Raw genomic sequence first — 19,572 nt, forward strand, 5'->3', positions numbered from 1 at the left:
TCAAGCGATCATTGCCTATCATGCTGCTCCACTGGACTGTCTATATCCATGTGTCTCTTGCCTCAGACTTAGATTAAAACCTCTGTGGGGGCAGTGACTGTTTTTTTTTGTTCTTTGTTTGTACAGCGCCTAGCACAATGGGGCCCTGATCGATGACTGAGGCTCCGAATAATAATAAAAATAATAATTAACAATAAAGTGGCAACAGCCTCATCTTATTGACATAGGCGAACTACAAACATTTCCTCCCATTGCTAGAATGTCTTAGAGTTGTCTTGACAGTTCATGACTTCACCAGGAACCCTGAAGACCCATTTGAACAATTCTTTAACCTAAACAATCCAGTTGGTACCAATCTATTTGTCTCCAACTTTTGCTGAGTGTTAGAAACAATTGTATGTAATAGGCTGAGTTGGACTTTTGTTCCCTTGACAAACAAGGCAGGTGATAAAATATCTGAACCAACCTCTGTTGGGGGAAGGAACAAGTCCTTAAGCTTCTCAGAGTTCTTCCTCAGATCTGGGGAAGGTAACCACAGTGTCTGAGCTAAATACAAGTTGGGACAGATTGTTAAACACAAGGCTTCACACTTTGTGTAGGAGACCACTCAAAATGAAGTGGACAATCAAGGATTAGATTGTTAAGCACAAAGGATTCACACATACTCTAGGACAGTGGTTTTCAACCTGTGGTCTGTGGACTCCTGTAGATCTGTAGACTATCTATCTTAGACTATGTCTATGTCTAAAACATAGTCTAATCGAAGACATAATCTAATCTAATACATGTCTATGTCTAAGATTTCCAAAGGGGTCTGCACCTGCATTTGAAATTTTGTACAGGTCTGCAAATGAAAAAAGATTGAAAACCATTGCTCTAGGAGACCAGCCAAAACAAAGTGAGAATTAAGGGGCAGCAGGCAATAGGTTGTGCCACAAATTGTTGCAAAGAGCCACAAAACCAGTGTCTCCATTTAGTCCATAGTTTTTAGTGTCCAGCAGAGCCTTGGACAACTTAGAGTACAAGCCTCTGCACAACTGTGCTTAGGGTGCTTCATACGAGTTGTAGTGTGGGTACCTAATGCCCTTATTCTTTTACAGTCCAGACTCCCTGACTGGACTACATCTCCCATGATGCACCGGAATTAATGAGACTCCCATAATGCACCACACATATCAATCAGACAAAAGACCATGGTGCTTCATGGGAACATAGTCCAGTTAAGGAGAATCAATGTGGGTACGAAACACTCAAACTACAAGTGCCATGAGGCAAGGTGATACCATAAACAGATGCAGTTGAATGTCAAAGTGACTTGAAACAAAATGTTTCAGCTCAGAAAATTAAAATGTTTCAATTCAGGTCAAACTGACCTCCCTCCCCCCAGAATATTTTGTTTTGATTTTCCTGGTGGAATATTAAAAACTTTGGGCAAAACTAAAATTTTCCTGTGGTAAAACTTGATTGTGCAGAAATTGTTTTCCATAGAACTATAATGGAAAATTGAGTGGAAAATTCCTGTGCACCTAGGTTATTATTACCATTCCTGAGCCAGCTTGGTTATTACCCCCATTTACTTTCTCCCCAGTAACGTGGAGAGAAAGTAATAGCCAGATTTTCAAAAGCATGCGCAACATACAACTTGCTGCACTCTTTTCAAAATGTGGCAGCATCTCTTGTTTCCAAGAAGGGGTAACTCTTCTGGAAATCTGACTTACTAATGGTCGCGGAGCTGTTCAGAATATCTGGCCCAATGTGGCTTGACCAAGGTCAGTCAGAAAGTAAGTAGCGGAGTTGGGGACTGAACCCAGATCTCAGGTTTGTTTACATGATGCATTAGTCCATACCAGAGGAGTGTAAATTTTAGACCACACTAGCATATAACACACTGACTGGGCAGTATGGACCCTGCTAGCATGCACTGGAAGTTCCCTAGTGAGCTGTTTGAAACAGAACTATGTTAATGCACACAAGGGAATTTTTAATTCATGCCAGCAGGACCAACAAGGGTCAGTTAGTGCATGACACTCTAGTGAGAACTAAAATGTATATCCCTCTGGTGAGGACTAAAGTACTGTGTAGACAGTTCCCTCCTGAGTCTTAGACCATAGCCTCAACCATGAGAGCAACCTTCTTCTCTAAACCAGCATTTTTTGCAAACAAATAATACTTGGGTAGTTGACTCTGAGCTTGCATCCCTAAACCTGTTGTTTAAAAATAAATATATATTTAAGTCAATACTGTAAAAATTGGAGCCTGTGCCCAGCATTATATCCCCTTGATAAGATCTGACTATGAGCCACTAGGAAAGTTGTATTCCACTCTGTGTGCAAGTGAAACAGTCTCTAGAGGAAAGAAAGGGAACATAATTTGACTAAGCATGAGGATTCCAAGCACTAAGCTGCTGGGGGCCTCCTTTCATCTGGGCATATAGAAAATAACTTAATAAATGAATAACTGTGCAAAAGGCAACAGAATCTCGGTGCAGCAGTGGGAATGTATATAACGAACATTTGAACTGCCAAATGAATGAAATGCCAGATAGAGAATTGATGGTACTGTAAAGAGAGATCTTTCAGAGGCTGGGGTGGGGGGCATGGTTGTCTGGTATCCTTCAGAGAAAGCGTGGCCTGATTGTTTGCCCACTAATAAAGGTCCATAGCCCATTTTACACATTTATATGCTCTCTTTTAAGTATATCTACTTATGTCCAGACCAGCAGGAGACACATTCAGTTGCACAAACCTGTTACACTGCTTATTTAACCCTAACTGAAAATTAGAGCATTGTGATATAGTTTAATCCACATAGGATTTACTGATACTGCATCAGGCCATCTAGTCTAATATTCCAGTTCTGCAGTATTATACCCACTGTTTCAAAAGAAATCATCACACCCCATTAATTCATCTAACTAAACCAATTTGTGCAATGGAAGGAAGAAATCATTCCTAACCTCTTCATGAGATCTCCACACTTTTATTTCAAACATTCATAAATACAGACACAAAAGTTTGACCCTTTGGCCTTACATCAGAGTGAATTTCACAGTATTCAGGGTGTGACAAAAAGTTCACTTTTATTGATCCAGACATACAAGCTATTAATTTGAGCAAATGACCCACTGCCTTCCTGTTATGGGAGAATGTAAAAAAGTATGGACCAGTCCATTTTTACTATGGGCCTGATCTCATAGACTTCCATGGATTTCAGCAGCTAATGGATCAGACTCTATAGCCATCATAAGGGCCCAATCCAACTCCTATTAACATAAATAGAAAAACTCCCACTGATTTCAATGGGAGATGGACTGGGTTCAAGGACAGCAGTGTGGTCCTATAGACTGGACTGGGATTCATGAGACATGCACACTGTCCTTGGCCCTGCCCTTATGTGTGACAGTGGACAAGCTACTTTGCCTCTCTTTGCCTCAGTTTCCCAAGTGTAAAGTGAGGAAAATGAAATGCATCCTTCTCCATAGAATACCTTGTGTCCTGTGGCACCTTTAAGACTAACAGAAGAATTGGGAGCATAAGCTTTCGTGGGTAAGAACCTCACTTCTTCAGATGCAAGTGAGGTTCTTACCCACGAAAGCTTATGCTCCCAATTCTTCTGTTAGTCTTAAAGGTGCCACAGGACCCTCTGTTGCTTTTTACAGATTCAGACTAACACGGCTACCCCTCTGATACTTGATAGAATACCTTGATACCCTAGATTGAAAGGTGCTACATAAGCGCTATGGATTATGATAAATAATCTTTTAAAACTCAGTCTCATCTTTCCAAACTAAATAATCCTAGTTTGTGCAACTCTCTAATCCTTTTTTTTCTGCTATTAGATAATGGGTCAAATTCAGCTCAAGGATGGATTTCAAAGGGATTGCTCTTGCTTACACCAAGGCTAAATATGGTCTGTCCTCTTCTGTGTGACTGCTAAGCAAGGATGACAAATGCAGTAAATAGCAGCATCTAATCCTTCCTGCTTCTCTCACACGAGCCTGAAAATTGGAGGGTTTGGTTATACAATGCCTGTTTCTCGAAGTCCAGCTGGAATGGGTGAAGGCAGTGATTCAGAACAGAGAGTGGCCTACACCATGGTAGGTTTGCTTTGGATGAAATATAAGACAATTTGTAGATGTGAAAATGAGAGTAAACTAGTTAAAAGAGAATACACATAAAAAAAGATCAATAAAACACAAAATTGCAGCCTTAATCATGGTTACACTGAAAGTAGAAAAGTGACAAATATTAGCACCAAAAGGGCACTTTAAATCTGAGTTTTTCACATTTCATTGTAAATGTGAAAAAAAGGCCCATTTCCTAAAAGGATGACTAAGCCCATTCATATAGGGTGTGTTCATGTATGTTGTAAAATACAAGCTTGCACATATGCTGTGATGGTTTTTTTTTAAGTTAATACAAGACTACTGTTTTCATTCTTAGGCTTGGTCTACACTAACCCCCCAAATCGAACTAAGGTACGCAACTTCAGCTACGTGAATAACGTAGCTGAAGTTCGAAGTACCTTAGTTCGATCTTACCTCGGTCCACACGCGGCAGGCAGGCTCTCCCGTCGACTCCGTGCTACTCCTCTCGCCGAGCAGGAGTACCACAGTCGACGGCGAGCACTTCCGGGTTCGACTTATCGCGTCCAGACAAGACGCGATAAGTCGAACCCAGAAGTTCGATTGCCAGCCGCCGAACTAGCGGCTGGGTATAGACGTACCCTTAGTGTCTTTTACTTATAATCTTTATTCTCTTGCTAATGTTTTATGTTCTTGTTGTTATTTAACCGCCCCTCCCCCAACATCCCTGTATCATTTACATATAAACCCTGGGGACTAGATTGTGGAGCTCTTACTCACACACTGGTGCGTATTTACCCACTGAGTAGACATTTTGAAGTCATTGGAATAAGCGTTCACCAACTCGAGTAAAGGTTTATATCGATAAAATGCCTCCGTGAGTAAGTGTTCACCAGTGTGAGTAATGGTTGATGCCAACAGGACTACTCAATGAGACAGTGATCACTAAAGTAAGTAAGGCTTGATATCAAAGGGACAGTAAGTGCCCACCAACTTGAGTAAATGTTGACATGAATAGAATTTACTCAGAGAGTATATGTACAGCCTTTATTCACTTTGGCAAGCAATCACGCTCCCAGAGAAGGGGATCTAGCTGACAAGTTCCTTGGCTCCCAAGATAATAATAGTTTGTAAAGATTGATCAGTAGCATGTTCAAATAAATGGCCGATCCTTCTTCCTTCAGCTAGGTTTTGTTTTTCTTTCTTTTTAGAATGATGTCCATCTGTGGTGAATTATTTTGGTATGGATGCAGAAAGGTTATTCTACTGCAAATTAGCATTATTGACTGTGTCATTATACAAGGCGCTGCTGTTTAACCATTATGTTCTGTTTACAGTTTATAAAGACGCTGAGCAGGGGGTGAAACTCGATTATACTGCAGGACTGTATGTAAAATGAAATTGTCATTTTTAACAACAGGAGGGAAAAAAATCTGCCATTTGAAAGGTTTTTGTTTGGTTCCTGCCCTGCCTTTTCTTTGCCAAAGTCTTCCAGCCTGACAAAAACCTCCACAATGCCTCCTTGTCCTGTGTCTCCAATGGCCCAAGCTGGAGCTCTGCCAGCAGCAGCTGTGGAGTCCATGACAGGCACTCTGTGAAAGCTGAGGGGCCGGTTTATTGCTTCCAACCCTCCTTTTTCCAGGTCACAGCTTCTTTCAGGAACATAAACCCTCCGTTGGGATGTGGCAGTTGAAATTCCTGACAAGTTCAGTGCCACTGGGAGTCAAAGACCACGGGCTTTTAGTAGCGGTTTTGCAAGCACAGGGCTATGAAATACACCACTGTTCTCGTTAAGTGCTCAGATAGCAGGAATTCTCATTTATTTTCATTTCCATTTAGCTAGGAACATCAGGCACCCTCATTATCAAATTACTGTGCTTGTTTTTATCACAGCATCTCTCCCCTTTTTCTGAAGTGCTACAGTACAATGGAATCAATACAGGCTCTAACATGCATTGCTTTGTAGTCATCCATCCCTGTGCTCTCTTATATCATTTTTCATTATGCCCGGATCTGCAAGAGCTATTCAGACCCTGTGGAAGGCGAGACTAACTTTTAACAAATACTTTGAAACATTCGTGAATCACAGAATAATAGGACTGGAAGCAGGGCCAGCTCCAGGCACCAGCGCAGCAAGAGGTGCTTGGGGCAGCCAACGGAGAGGGGCGGCGCGTCCAGCTCTTCGGCGGCGGGTCCCTCAGTCCCTCTCGGAGGGAAGGACCTGCCGCCAAATTGCCGCCGAAGAATGAAGCGGCGGCAGTAGAGCTGCCGCCGAAGTGCCGCTGATTGCGGCTTTTTTTTTTTTTTTCCTGTCGCTTGGGGCAGCAAAAACGCTGGAGCCGGCCCTGACTGGAAGTGACCTCAAGAGGTCATCTAGTCCAGTCCCTTGCACTCAAGGCAGGACCAAGTATTATCTAGACCATCCCTGACAGGTGTTTGTCTAAACTGCTCTTAATGATGAAGATTCCACAATCTTCCTAGGCAATTTATTCCAGTGCTTAACCACCCTGATACTTAGGAAGTTTTTCCTAATGTCCAACCTAGGCCTCTCTTGCTGCAATTTACGCCCATTGCTTCGTGTCCTATCCTCAGAGGCTAAGGAGAACATTTTTTCTCCCTCCTCCTTGTAACAACTTTTTACGTATTTGAAAACTGTTATGTCCCCTCTCAGTCTTCTCTTCTCCACACTAAACACACCCATGTTAGAGGGCTTTCCCTTCACCCTCTCCCCTGGTTCTTTTCATGCAGAAAGAGAGCAGAAGACCAGAAATCCAAAGTGCAGGCAATTCAACATTTATTGGGGTTAGTTCCAAGCAAACACATCCATAGCGCTACACGCTGGCAGAGTCTGTTACCCATTCCCAGCTCTGAAACCACAGAGCGTTTACCCCATATCCCCCTTCCCAGTTCTGATGCCACAGAGCGTTTACCCCGTGTCTCCCTTCCCAGCTCTGATGCCACAGAGCCTTGCCTGTGTCCCTGTTCCCCTATTCCTTATTCTCATAGAATTCCCCATTCCCTATTCCCACCTCTTCCTTCTTAGCAGGCCCAAATATACCTGCAATGCATGCCCACAGTCCCACCCCTTACAACTTATGGTCATGTTCCATTCTGGAGGTCGTGAATTGGGGTCTTCGTCCCACCTCTTTTGTATCCCATGGGAGGGGTAAGGAGTGAGGTTGTGCTGAGGTCAGAGACAGGCATGTCTTTCGTCTTTTAGTGTTTTATACTTTCCCTCGCCAAGCCTCCTTTGCCCCTCCCTAATGGTTGCTTGATTTTCCCTAGAGATAGGGGTTGAGGCAATCTTAAAGTGTGCTCTCGATAACTTCTCTTATCTGTTCCCATTGTACTAACTAATCCGTTTGACTAGGCAGAAGCAACATACACAGTCTCTTTGTCCTTTGTTTACACATATTAGTATAAGATATAAGAGTATCAAAATATCAAACCCAAAATTCTATCTCAGGCTGGCAAACAAGCCTATATACTAACAACCTATTTTTTTTTTTCAATCTTTCCTTATAGGTCATGTTTTCTAGGCCTTTAATCATTTTTGTTGCTCTTCCCTGGACTTTCTCCAATTTGTCCACATCTTTCCTGAAATGTGGCGCCCAGAACTGGACACAGTATTCCAGTTGAGGCCTAATCAGCATGGACTAGAGCAGAAGAATTACTTCTTGTGTTTTGTTTACAACACTCCTGCTAATACCTCCCAGAATGATATTTGCTTTTATTGCAGCAATTAACACTGTTGACTCATATTTATCTTGAGATCCGCTATGACCCTTAGATCCCTTTTCAGAGTACTCCTTCCTAAGCAGTCATTTCCCATTTTGTATGTGTGCAATTGATTGTTCCTTCTGCAGTGGAGTACTTTGCAGTTGTCCTTATTGAATTTCATCCTATTTTCTTCAGACCATTTCTCCAGTTTGTCCAGATAATTTTGAATTTTAATCCTATCCTCCAAAGCGCTTGCAACTTCTCCGAGCTTGATGCCATCTGCAAACTTTATAAGTGTACTCTCTATGCCATTATCTAAATCATTGATAAAGATATTGAACAGAACCAGAACCAGAACTGATCCCTGCAGGACCCCACTCGTTATGTCTTTCCAGCATGACTGTGAACCACAGATAACTACTCTCTGGGAACGGTTTTCCAACCAGTTATACACCCACCTTATAGTAGCTACATCTAGGTCGCATTTCCCTAGTTTGATTATGAGAAGGCCATGTGAGACAGTATCAACCTTAAAAAATCAGTATATGCCACATCTACCACTTCTCCCCTATCCACAAGGCTTGTTATCCTGTCAAAGAAAGCTATTAGGTTGGTTTGACATAATTTGTTCTTGACAAATCCATGCTGGGGGTTCTTTACAAGTCAGATCTTACCCACAAATCACACTGTTGCCAATCCTTTAGAGTTCATGTTAATAACATCACAGAGAGCTAAGTTCTCCAATAGTGGTGAAGATGGATGAGCTATGATTCTAGGTATGTGGACAGCACAGGACAAAAGGGGAGCTAAATTTTCAGAGGTCATCCACACTCTCAGGCACCAATGGCAACCCTCACAAGTATTCCCAGGAAGGGGGATGGCTGCCCCAAAAAACAAAATCCCTCAGATCATAACTAACACCCTGTCCTATGGGGTCTCAGTAGGCCAAGTTCTTCCAACCCTCTCCTAAGGATTGGGGCCTTCCAGGGACCAGGGGTCCTGTCCATTTGCTGGCCAGGCAGAAGGCCCTGAGCCAGTTTAAAACCAGACTATTTGTTTAAAAAAAAACAAAAACAAAAAAACCCTCTCTTTATCTGTTGGTTCCTGGAGAATCCAGTCAGAACTAATATATTCGGACCTCTCCAGGCAGTGTTGTTTCTCTGGAGATGTTACAACCTGAGTGAATTTGCCTAATCACTCCCTGCTATTCTCCTATTTACCCTTCCCATGGAAATACATCCAATCCCTCAATACCACATAGACAATTGTAGCTTAAATACAATGGACTCCAGAGACATTAAACTCAGTTCAGTAAGGTTTAACTCAATTCAGTATGGTTTGTCCAAGATATTACAAGTGCATTTAAATCAATGGAAGTTAGCAGCCTAAACACCTTTGCAGATCTGGGCCTCAGTGCTCAGATCAATGGTGAAAGTTTTTTTAAAGTATCACCTGCTCCCTCTGCTTCCTTATCCCTTTCCAGCTCAATTGGTTCCAGCTCTAGAGCACTCCCCAAGCTGACACCACGAACGGGAATGAGGGTTTCCCAGGTGACTATGTAAATAGAGAGTGAATGCAATTTCCTGTTTGGTTTTTTTTTAAATAAGCAAACAACAATTAAAACTCCATTGGGTGGAACCACATGAGTCATCAGCAGTGTGGGTCCGTTAGAACCGCCACATAGACCTCTGCCACTTGCGCTAGACCAGCAACTGGTAATAGTAGGCTATCTTCTATGTAAACCAGACACTAGAGGGGGATGAGACATACACACTCTGCCCTCTTTGAGCAATGCCCATAACACACACTTGCACTCTGCCTTTACACTGTACTGAACAGGAGTTCTCTACACCCGCTCTACACTCAAACACTTACCCTACTCCACAGAAAGAACACCCCATCTGCTAAATTTTACAACTCCTTTGAGAATCCCTTCGCTCTTATGGGCATGATGCCATATAATACTATCTTTTCACATACCCTTCATTAAACCTGCCGTCCACACTCATCTCTCACCTAACTGCTGACAATCTACATGGCAACAAGACCCCCATGTCTTGCTATGGACACAAACTACACATACAGTGCTAAAATGAGGCCTACTGAATCTCTCAAGATACCCAACACCTCTTTCCTTTCATCACATACATGGGGTCAAGGAGAGGGACTCACCCCTTTCCTCCCTTCATATCAGAATCATAGCTCTTCCAAATTCCTCCAGCTAATCACTCCACCATTCAGTACAGCTGTGCGTAACACACTGAATGCATATGGAGCACATAAAACTAATTCCAAGTGTCTATTGCCAACTCCTAGGGGGCAGCATTTAGGTTGCATGGGCATGTACCTTCATTCTGTATTTCCTGTTTTTCAGACGTTTGAGTTTTGCTTAACTCAGCATTCTGGAAAGGCACTATATACCACAGGGAAATCTTAACTCTGCATTAACAACCTTTTTATGCCAATGAATTATTTTTTTTTTGTATTGCAATAGTGCCTATGGGTGCCAATCAGGAATCAGAGCCCCATTGAGCTAGGCAATATACAAACTTGGGCCAGGAATTTCAGAAGTGACCAGTGATTTTGGGTGCCAAGTTGATTTATTCCCAATCTATTTAGTATAACAAAGAGAAGGTTAAGGAGTGTGTGACAGGTTGCCCACCTTCAAGGTGCCACCTGATATGCTGAGATTCCACTGAGCCTGCCTGTTCTGCCAGCATTAGCCAGGCTCTTACGCCTCCTCTAGCACACAGACAGGCAGGACCACACCCCGCTGCAGAAAGACACAGACACTAAGATCAGCTCTGGGAAGACTTGGCTTAAGGGACTTGCCCCAGCACTCAGGTTCCCACCTCTCTTGGGGGGGGAGGCAGAGGAGAACCACAATGATGTCACTTCCCTGCCTTATATAGCTCTTGTGTATGGCAGGAACCCTTTGTCTTCCAGTGGAAAAATAGTGGCATTCCAAGGAGGTGGGGTGTCCAGAACCAGGTGACTCAGACCTATGTCTCTGCAGCGCTGTGGCAGCCATTACGTGCAGGCTGTCTGGAACGTCCACAGGAAGACAGAGCCATTCACAGTCTATTGTCTTTGCTAATGGGCCATTAGCACTGTCCGGCTTTTCATTGTTGTACCCCAAGGGCTGGTTGTGGGTGACACCCAAAGTAGCACGTTTGAAATACAGATACATGGCCAATATTTCTAACTTCAGATACAGAAATGATACAGGCATACAAATTGGATAATCACATTCAGTAAATCATAACCTTTCCAATGATATCTTACAGGAGCCATCTTGCATAAAGCATATCTCAGTTATGCCATATTCATATCATAAGCATATTTTCATAAAGAATATGGAGTGTAACATCAAAGAGTGACGATCAAAATTTATAATAAGCACCTACATGGAGAACAGATATTTGATAATGGGCTCTTCAATGTTGCAGACAAAGGTGTAACATGATTCAACGGCTGGAAGTCAAAGCTAGGCAATTCAGACTGGAAATAAGGTGTAAATTGTTAGCAGTGAAAGTAATTAACTATTGAAACATTTTACCAAAGGTTGTGGTGGATTTTCCATCACTGGTCATTTTAAAATCAAGATTGGCTGCTTTTCTGAAAGATCTACTCTAGGGATTTTTTGGTGGAAGTTCTCTGGCCTGTGTTATCCAGAAGGTTGGACTAGAGGATCACAATGGTCCCTTCTTGCCTTGGAATTTATGAATCTATGAAAACCAGGCCCCTTTTAGGAGTCTCAAATAGAACATCCAAAATGGAGGTACACCAATCACTTCTAGAAACCTTGATCATGACTCATTCACATTACCTTCTGTTGCATTCCATCCCACTCCATACATTAATCCAAAGTCTCAATAGATTGCTCTTTGGGACAAGGATTTTGTCTTTGTTCTTGTCTATAAGGCCCCTGAAAAACTATCATTGCCAAACAAATTTAAAAAAAAAAAGTATCTCTCTATATCTAGACTAGAGATTGAGTCTCTAAATAGCTTACATAGTGTCAGTTTAGATTGTTTCCCTGTCTGAACTGACATCTAATAAACAATCAAAAAATATTGCAGCTCGTGAGTTGTTGCTGGCTTTGCTTTTGGTTTGCTGAAATTTGAGGCATTTTTATTCACATCCTTATCAGTCAGTCCTTGAATGCGGAGAGATTTCTAACTTCTCCCTTGAAATGTGGCATGATGGATAGAAGATGATTGCAGCTATTTAGAAGGAAAATATTGAGCTGGAATACTCCTCTTCATCAACTACCTAAACCAGAGATGGATGGGTGAGCACAGAAATATGCTTGTGTACCCATGTCCCCCATTAACCTCCCTCACAACAAACTCCATATGGCACATACTAGGGCTGCAAATCTGTATTTCACTCTTGTAAGTACCACAGTACAGCTGAAGTTGGCCAACATTAAAGCTGGGCAAGAAATTTGCAATGTTTAATTTATACAAATAATATAGCGTCTGTCTCTGCTTGCAGACTATCCCCAATCAAATCATTATTTCCTCAAAGATACTTATTTAAATTTATTTAACACATTTCTCTAAATGTTTTTGTTGTTGTTGTTGTTTTTGCTTGCAAGCAGTTCATTTAAAGCATTTCATACTCAACATTAGAGCCCTGCTGCTCGGTTGCGATTGGTTAGGTCACAGGGTACCGTTCGTCTTCACTGATTGGACGAGTGCACAATTGGATTTTGTTTGCGTGTATATATATACACACACCATCTATAGTAATGACACACACAAACCTATATTAAAAGAACATTATTAAGTTTGCAAAGTCAATCACTCAAAAGTTAGGCAATGCCAGAATTATGGTTGCCTGAATAAGCGTAATTCAGCTCCCTTGTGTGCACGCATGATGATACAGTTTTTAATTACATGATCACATACTAGTTTTTCCATTGGACCCCTGTCTCAGTCAGTGCACATGGTCAATGCTCACTTAATGCTTTTCATCCCAATCCCAGTCTCCTTGCCCAGCAAGTTCTAGTCTCACTGTCTGGACTCTCTGTCTCAGATTCTGTCTCTCCCCTGCTATTACAAGTCCCAGTCTCTTTGCCCAGCCATTCCCATCCTCCCTCTCCCCTGGCTCCTCATCTGATTTGTCTCTCTCGCCCACCCTGGCCTTCAGTCACCCCCTGCCAACCACATTCCCCTTACACACTGGCTCCCAGCTCCAATCTCCTTCCCCAGTCTCAGTGTTGTCCCCCCAGCTCCTTGTTCCAGTCTCCCAGGTCTCCCCACACACCCTGACTTCTCATGAGCTGTTTCCCCCTTCACCTCCTTCCCCCACCCACACTGACTCTCCTTGCCCAACTAGTCCCAAATTCCCTCTCCCCTCCCACCAGCCTCCAGTCACAGTCTCTTCTCCCATCCCCCGGCTGCTTGTCTCAATCTAGCCCCACCCCCTGCTGATACTGAGGGGTGGGGAGAATGAGGTGTAAGTGAGAGCACAGGAGAGACAGGCTCAATTCTCTCCTTTCAGGTGCTGAGACCCAGACCCAGGAGGGCCCACAGCAGCCCAGAGCTGCAATTGCTGCGAAAGTCTTGCTAAGCCCTGGGCTGGAGCATGACCAGTGCAAATGGAATCTTTGGGGAATTTACTTGCTAGACTCTAAGAAGTCTCTATTGTGCATGGGAGAACTGCAATTTTTGGAAGGTTTGTAACTTGACCACATTTGAGCAGATTGTCAGATGCACAGCAAAAGGCAAAAGGCCTATTCCTGGCACAAAGGCCAACCCTCTGTCAAATGTCAAGATCCTGCTCCAAAGTACAGGAGCACTGGAGCAGCTCAATAAAAGGGCCGTAAGAAATTTTTTGTTTACGTAAGCAAAACAATGTATTTTTCCCTAATCTTGGAAATGACTGAACCATTTGGGCTGAAGCTTTCAAAAAAACTAACCCCCCCTAACTCAGAAGCAGACACCTGGTGTGGAACATTTTAGCCTAAACAGTTACATTTTGGCAAAGTTACTAGCAACTGAAAGCAGGGTATTATGGGAAGTGTTGGGAAACCTTAATTATAAATAGACAGAGCTACCAGCCCTGCCTATAATAAACCATTATATACAGAAATAAAATGTTACCCATTATGGATCCTATGGAACTCTGTCCCATTCCAAGTTTCACTTCACTCACAAGCATATAAATAGCTTTACTGTTCATGGGAATAGTCCTCTTTAACTTAATTGGACTACTTGCGTGCATACAATTTCTTTCCTCTTTAAGTGTTTGCAGGATCGAACCCGCAAGGTTCCAGCGTTCTGTATATTTTAAAGATTTTAAGTGCACCTGATCATTTGCTACTCATGTATGCATAATGTACTCTCAAACCTTTTGTGTTTGCTTTCTGCATGCTTTACTGATATCAGTGTTAGAAGAATGCATCTTTGAAAGTCTCTGAATTTTAGAAACCAAAATTTAAATTCACATATTCATGTTGGAATTGAAAGTGCTGATGGAATATGATTAGTAGAGTGGGACCTACACTGCATTTATTGTATGGTAATGGTACCTGATAAATATAGTTCATCACATTGCTTCACTATTTCTTGCATTGATATCACTACACACATGCATAATATACACATAGATAGAAAGATAGATGTCACATTGCCAGCAAATGAATCTTAGAGTTTAATGATACAGAAAATATAGAAATTCAAACTGTAACTCATGGTTCATATAATTGTGTTCATCCAGGCCTTCAGAATCAACGATTAAGCATTAAAAACTGCCGTAAACGAGACAAGAACCCTCAATTAGATGCACTAACTTCTTAAATAAGATTTGAATGAAAAGTAAATCTCATTTAACACTGAAATAGGAGAACAATTATTGATAAACTAGAGAAGTCATTAACAGAGAGCACAGAGTTGGTTAGAGAGGGAAGATAGTTATGATAAAAATAGTGCCTTGCATATCTGTTTTGCATTTCCTCAGATGATCTCAAAGTGTTTTACCAATAATAATGAACCCTCACATGGGAGGTATGTTGTTACTGTTATATGATCCTAATGTCCTCATATAGGGTTTATGGCACCAGTGTACTAGGCACTGGACAAACTATTATTGGAAGATTGTTACATTATCTGACCGCACAGAAAGCTCAAACCAAGCATTATAGGCAGGAAGTCAAATTCAAGTCATGCAATAATTCTGTGTTCCCCACACATTTGAAAGTGCAGATCTCCCTCAGGAAAATCAAAATCCATATGTTTGCACAAGCCTATTCCATCTTGATTTATGCATTTCACAGGCCCCTCCCCAGCTTGTTAGCCAGACCCAGTCATTGAGAAGCACTGCCATAGAATCATAGGACTGGAAGGGAGCTCGAGAGGTCATCTAGTCCAGTCCCCTGCACTCAAGGCAGGACTAAGTATTATCTAGACCAGGGATCAGCAACGTTTGGCATGTGGCCCACCAGGTAAGCCCTCTGGCGGGTCGGGACGGTTTGTTTACTTGCCGCATCTGCAGGTTCGGCTGATTGCGGCTCCCACTGGCTGCGGTTCGCCGCTCCAGGCCAATGGGGGCTGCGGGGAGCGGCGCGGGATGAGGGATGTGCTGGCCGAGGCTTCCCGCAGCCCCCATTGGCTTGCAGCAGCAAACTGCAGCCAGTGGGAGCTGCGATCAACCAAACCTGTGGAGGCAGCAGGTAAACAAACCGGCCCGGGGGCTTACCCTGGTGGGCTGCGTGCCAAACGTTGCCGATCCCTGATCTAGACCATCCCTGACATGTGTTTGTCCAATCTGCTCTTAAAAATCCCCAATGATGGGGATTCCACAACCTCCCTAGACAATGTATTCTTATATTTATTCTTATAAGCCCCAGGGCTTATACCTACCATGATTTGTCCCATTTATTTTCCCCAACCCACTATTAAAACTAAACTACTCAGAGTCCAGGCACAATGTCAGCCACACTTGGCAATTCCTGCCAAGGAGCAACTGTTTAATGAGGGCAGGATGGGTTTGTCAAGATCTGTTATGCACAGTAGCAGGTAGCAAGTCACAGACATTGTTATCCTCGATTTACCAGTACTGTACTGCCAAGCATTTGTAAATCATGAGTCAGGCCCCCAAAATCAGGAGATTTGCTTAAATATCATGAGATTTATAATACATGTTGGGTTCTTATTTGCCTTCTGGATTTTGAGGTCTATAGTATTGCACTTTTGTCACATTTTTGAGCTTTTCTCCCCAACCACGGGGGCTAGAAACTTACTTTAAAATAAAAAAATGGAAGCTGAAATTATTAAATAATCACATGACTTTCAGAGGTGTGGCTTTAAGAAAAACATCAACTATCAAGACACCTGCGATAAAATGGTGAGAGTTGGCAACGCTGCCAGTGGGAAACCTGGGCCACAGAGAGGTTATGAAAAAGGCCAACATTTTCAGAGTTGGGTACCTAATGCTAAGCACATAAAGCTGAATGTGGATTTAGCTTTAAAGTACTCAACATGGGAAATTTTGACCTAAATGCTTTGCCCTATGCAACACAATAAGCCTATAGCAGAACCAGTAAGGAAAGCGAGATCAAATGACTCCCAGTCTGATGCTTTAAGTCTATTTGCCCTTGAGTACAGTTAGGAAACGTAAATGAGATGAAATACCAAGAGGTTTCTGTTTGGTATCTTACATACATACCAATCTGTGCGAACAGGAGATTATATTGTATTAGACTATAGTATATATGTTCATTTTTAGGACTGAATTTTGCCCCTGGACTCACAGTCCTGCTCCTGGATGCTTGATTTTCATTTATTTCATTTTATCTGTGTATCTTTATAAATATATAATTATACACATACACTTATTTATAGATAAAATATGATATACAATGTAAAGCTTTGGTGGATAATTTATATCAGTTATTGATACCAGATCAATACACGTACCGTGCTATTGTCAGATATGATTAAATTTTCATCCACAGTCAATAGTGCATGAATTAGCAAGATGGCAAGCAATGGCTGTGTCCAATATATCATCATGACTTCTCCAGATAAATAAATATAATCTATCGGCATTTAAACAGAGATACATAAATGAATGCACTAGGTGACCTTACCGCTAGTTAAAAATGCAATACAAAGCAGCAGTACATTTCCCACCATACCTAACACAAAATGCTATGAAAATACATTGCAAACCTAATCAAAACTCCACCCGCTGAACAGGCTGAGAGGCTATGATGTGAGCGTCAGGAGACGCAACTGCTGGTGTTGATGGGGCTTTCAAAGAGGCAAACACCTGACATGTACATCAACCCCATGGTCTGCTTTAAGTGTTTGAAGGATTGGGGCTAGGAGCCCCTGGGGCCATTCTAGATGTGCTCAAATGTAAAGAACTCATATGGCTAATGTGCAGGTGCATTTCCATACGTCAACATCACACCTAGTTAACTGCCCGGAAGTCTTACTAGCTGGGGCTGGTTCTTTACTAGCTTCCCACTGCTCTGTGTAGCCTCTCACATGCTCCAAACACTTCTCAATCAATTGGTGAGTTTTCCAGGCAGAATTTCTTAATTGGTTGTGGGGCTATCCACGCAGGTGAGAGTCATTAACATGAGCTTTCCTTGTAGAGAGAATGTCAGTACATGTGTTCTGAAATACGAAACAACAAAAGATACTAAAGAAATCAATATTTAGTATTTAATACAAACCCTTCTAATTAGCCACAAAGAAATCAATTGGGGGAAAAGGAAATTCTCCACTTGAGGGGCTTTTCCCTCCCATGAGAACCACCAGGGAGTTAGGGAGCAATATCCATTTTCAATATTCTTCTGGTTGACTTCAGTCTGCCAGGGTTAGAACAGGTCAGCACTACAGCTTTGGACCTCTGGCTTTGCCATTGACTTTCTGGGTGACCTTAGGCAAGTCAACCAACCTATGAAAGGCTGTTGTGAAGCTTGACATATATTTGTACAGTATTTTAAGATCCTTGGAGGCAGGCAACTCTACATGTCTGTAATGTTATTAAGTTAACTGAATACCTTAGTGTTATTAAGAGCAAAAAGCAGCATCTGCTCGTGAAGTGCCAGACAAATACACTTGACTGATTAAATAAGGACTCCCCAGGCAAAGGAATCTGATATGGGAGCCGCAGCAGGAGCCAGTGACTCACTAGGTGGATAGGAAAGGGTTTCAACAGTATGTCTCCGCTGCACACAAGACCCTGGGATGATGTTTGAGCTCAATGCTTCCTTCTCTCCACTCACAAATCAGTCGGACTCAGATCAGCAAGCACTCAGGACTTGAGTCCTAGGACTAGGGTTGTCCTAGCTAAACCTGCCTCACCATTGCAGGAAGATCTATCCCTTCAAGGGGGTGGGGGGGCAGGCATAAGATCTGCTTTCTCTAGCTCACTCTTCTCTCTGGGGTATGAGCGAAGGGAGCAGGATAAATGATGCAGAATCAAAATAATTTTGAATAAAATCCCCCTTAAAAGGTCTTAAAAACTTGTCAAATGAAGGAAATTCATTGGAAATGTCAAAATCCCCTGAGGAAAAATCACAGTGGATAGTTTCCTGAAGTTTAATTTCATGTCAGGATAGATGTCCCACTCTGGTCACATCCAAGTTGCAGCATTTATAACCAGTCTTGATGAGTGAATAGGGCACTGGCTTGGGACACAGGAGACCTAGAATCAATCCCTGGCTCTGCCACTGGTTTGCTGGATGACCTTAGGCAAGTCACTTCTTCAAGTCCCCAGGCCTCAGTTTCCCCATCTGTAAAATGGGATAATGATACTGGCCTCCATTTTAAAGAGCTTTAAGATCTATGGGAAAAAAGTGTTAGATATGAGCTAGGTACTTTTACTGGTGGTGTTATGATACAAGTGGAGGGAGGGAGAACTGGGAATGTGCTCCTACCCAACCCATACACTGCTCCCGGCCAAACACACACATTTGTTTGGCTGGCTATTAGCCTGCCTGGGGCCATAAGACCATAAGAACATAAGAATGGCCCTACTGGTCAGACCAAAGTTCCATCTAGCCCAGTATCCTGTCTTCTGACAGTGGCCAATGCCAGGTGCCCCAGAGGGAATGAACAGAACAGGTCATCATCAAGTGATCCATCCCCTGTCGCTCATTCCCACTTCTGGCAAACAGAGGCTAGGGCCGTGAACTGAACCAATTGCATTTTTTTGAATGAGAAAAAAAAATCTACAAAAATTATGTTTTGAAAGGTGACTGCCCATTTCTCAGAAGACTTATCTAAATAGGAGATAAGAGGGAAGACCTATGCCTGTTGTCAGGGAAGTGTCTGAACGGAGGGGTCTGCCTGCCACAAGGATCTTCTTCCCATCCCATGGAGTTGAGGGGAAGACGATCCCCAGAGTTTCTTTTCTTCTCTCCTGTTCCATGTGACGTCTGCGAGCACTGATGCATTCCTAGCTCAGTGCTGGTGCTGTCAGCAGCAGCCCAGAAGTGACACTTTGCCAAACTGGGAATCAGATCTCAAAACCTTCCAGCTCTGTTCTAAATTGAGAGCCCACGATGTTGGTGCACATTCTAAATTTAGCAAAACGTGTTCTTTCATCTCCAGCTAACTTGGCTGCTTCTACTGCAACTGCTCATTCTGTTTTCTCCAAGTAGCTTTGTCACAAACTTCTCAGCTCATGAGGCAGCAAGTTACACTTTTTCCAGCTTCCTATTTTATGTCTTCCCATTTACTGTATAGCTTTGCCTGCAGTAAAAAGAGCTAAGCCTCATCTGCCTTGGGAGCCCATATGGG

Source organism: Emys orbicularis, chromosome 6 (assembly GCF_028017835.1).
Source record: "Emys orbicularis isolate rEmyOrb1 chromosome 6, rEmyOrb1.hap1, whole genome shotgun sequence".
Taxonomy (NCBI): domain Eukaryota; kingdom Metazoa; phylum Chordata; order Testudines; family Emydidae; genus Emys; species Emys orbicularis.